This window comes from Leptonychotes weddellii, chromosome 10 (genome assembly GCF_054177405.1).
Source record: "Leptonychotes weddellii isolate Sample4059 chromosome 10, ASM5417740v2, whole genome shotgun sequence".
In the NCBI taxonomy this organism is placed as follows: Eukaryota; Metazoa; Chordata; class Mammalia; order Carnivora; family Phocidae; genus Leptonychotes; species Leptonychotes weddellii.
Genome location: NC_138378.1, coordinates 13464365 through 13467477, shown reverse-complemented (window position 1 = coordinate 13467477; position 3113 = coordinate 13464365). Strand labels below are relative to the sequence as shown.

Genomic DNA, 3113 nt, shown 5'->3' with positions numbered 1-3113 from the left:
AGGCAGAGGGTTCCCTGTGCCCAGCCCCTAGAGCTGAGTTCATTCTTGAGGACAGCAGGTAAGCAGACTTTATAAACTGCAAGGCACATACTGGCCATTTCCAAAGACCACTCCAATCCATGGGCCCTCTAGGGCAGAATGATTTTGTTCCAGCCATTCATGTATGTCAACATTAATCAAGGACTGAGAGGCCCTAATGGGGCAGACAAACATCAGGTGCTTATTAGATTTGGCTGGGTTCCTGAGCTGCCATAGTTCCTCAAATTGAGAAGTGCTCTTTGACATTATTAATCCATCACCTTCATCTTATGGATAGGAGACTGAGGTCCTGAGAGAAGCATCCCTCCACCTTACCCTGTGCCAATTAGCTCATACTTCAACTAGGGGCAGAGTTGGGATTTGTATTTGGATATTTTTATTCCCAGATAAGTGCTCCTTCTATTTCCCTCTTCACACAGGATGCAGACCAGTGATGACTTGTTGCAAATTTGGTCTGGATCATAAAGATGCACAAAGACAGGCTTCCTGGGAGAACAGACTAACTCTCACAGATGTGTGGAGGCAAGAGCCATGTAAATGAAGGAGATGCAAACACGGGGGCCACTTGGCTAGATGGTCACTCTGCAAAACTGCCAGACTAGCAGGACTTTGGGGTCTTCTGCACAAACTTTCCCTGATCATCCCCACATTTAACGATTCTAACATTTTCTCCTGATCTCCTTCTATACAAGGAGAAGACACCAATACTCATTAAGCCTTTATTATTTTTTTCCCCACTGAAGGCTTGGCCCTTAAATATCATCCAATCCACAGGTTCTGAAACTTTAAAATCACTTGGCTGTACTTGTTAAAAAATGCATATTTATGGGATCTGGAGGACCCATCTTTTATTTTTATTTTTTTGTTGTTGTTTAGTTTTTATTTCATAATCATATTAATTATGCAATCCAACTAGACTTGGAAGGGAGTAAGGAAAACATGGAAACCATAGAACTGCAGTGAGAGCACAAAGATTATGGGATATTTCAAGCAGGTGGGGGTGAGGGGGTGCTCTCCTGAGCTACAGAAGGAATGGTCTGGTAGTTAAGATAAAACACAAGTCAAATTTATTAGATTTGTCCACAGTCAGCAATGGTGACCTTCTTGCTGGTCTTCCCATTCCTGGACCCAAAGTACTCCATGGCTTCCACAATATTCATGCCTTCTTTGACCTTGCTAAAGACCACATGCTTGCCATCCAACCACTCAGCCTTGGCAGTACAGATGAAAAACTGGGAACTGTTTGTGTTGGGTCCAGCATTTGCCATGGACAAGATGCCAGGACCCATGTGCTTCAAGATGAAATTTTCATCATCAAATTTCTCCCCACAGATGGACTGGTCACTAGTGCCATTACGGCAATCGACGTCACCACCCTAGCACATAAATCCTGGAATAATTCTATGAGAGCAGGAAACTTTATAACCAAATCCTTTCTCCCCAGTGCTCAGAGCACTAAAATTCTCTGTTGTCTTTGGAACTTTGCCTGCAAACAGCTGGAAGGAGACCCAAACCAAGGGCTCACCATCCACAGCCATGTTGAAAAACATGATGGGGTTGACTGTAGCTGGGTGGGGCAGGCCGCTCCCGGGCAGCAGCATCTGCAGTTCCTTGAGGACCTGTATTTTAGATAGCCCCTCCCCACCCCAACTAATTATAAAGGAGGTGTTTGCTAACAGCATTTTCAGAAATACTCATCAGTTTAACCTACCCTTTTTAAAGAGAGAGAAACAGAGACATGGAGAGGAAAGGACTTATTTAACAGTAAGTGGATCCCAGACCCTTGTTAGAGCCTCTTGATTCAAGTTATACCAGACAATGAACTCATTTAAAAAATATATCCAGGTTTTGGTGTGCTGTGTTGGCCCAGCCTCCTGCTGTGGGGCCCCCTCTTTAAGTCTGGCACCTTCTGATCCTGCCCATTCCTTTGGGGGACCTTCCCCAAAAGTCTTCCTTCCCCTTGACTTCTCTGTGCCATTCCTCTCCTCTATCCCTCCCCTCCTTGCCTCTCCTCTTCCTTTCACTTCCTTCCCATCTGTTCCAATTACCTACCTATTGCTGTGCATAAAATTTCCCAGAATATTTTCTATTTCTCACCATTTTGTGGCTGAGCAATTTGGGAGGGAATGAACTCGGTGGTTCTCTCTTAGAGTCTTCACTCGGTTGTAGTCAGATGTCTGCTGGGGCCACAGTCACCTGAAGTTCTGCTGGGTTGGAAGCTCATTCACATGGCTAGGAACTGACACTAGCTCTCAGGTAGATCTTGTCTGGGGCTGTCAACCAGAGCACATGCTTGGGCCTCCCCAGCATGGTTGTCTCAGTGTAACTGGACCTCTTACATGGCAGCTGCCTCACACCCCCGCCCCCCAGCCCAAAAAAGCATCCTAAGAGGGTGGAGTACACTTTTTCTGGCCTAAGCTTGGAGGTCACACAGCATCATCTGGCTTTACTCTACTAGTCAAAGCGGTCCCACAGTTTGCCGAGATTCAAAGGGTGGGGCCATGGACTCCATGGACTCTACCTCTAGACTGAAGTGAGTGAAAGAATTGTAGGTTCCTGCTTTAAAACTGTGCCATCATTCAGTATCTTTTCCTCCTCCATCCTTCTCTCTTCTCCCTTCCTCTGCATCTCTTCTTTGCTGCCCCATCTCCTCCTTTCATGTCTCTCCCCAGTTATCTTCTATTTTGTAGTGTCTGTGCTGGACTCTGGAAGTGTATCCTTTATTGAAAGCTCAGGAAACAAGCCCACAGCCTTTTTGGAGATGGATCTCCCACCAAGTTAATGGAGCTCAAGCCTCATGGTCCCTCACTTGAGCAAACCTGGTTCTATTCTAAGCATTTCATGACAATTTTACCAGGGCCACAGCATCAACAGAGTTCCCAATTTGCAGGATTTCCATACTTTTCTCTTTCTTTTGGTGTCAGACCCAACGATTTCTTGTTTTGCAAACACTGCACAGAGGGAGTAGATGTGAATTATTCATTCTCAGAAATATCAGACCTACAGAACACTTTATTAGGGAAACTGGAGGCTTCTGAAGCATACACAGGTACCATAAGAGTGAAGAGATAGGA

At 45.4% G+C, this 3113-nt stretch overlaps 1 pseudogene; it reads right to left on the bottom strand.

Moving 5' to 3' along the window:
- Positions 1–1029: 1029 nt before the first annotated feature.
- On the bottom strand, positions 1030–1918 carry LOC102745565 (peptidyl-prolyl cis-trans isomerase A pseudogene; annotated as a pseudogene).
- Between the last annotated feature and the right edge of the window lie 1195 nt (positions 1919–3113).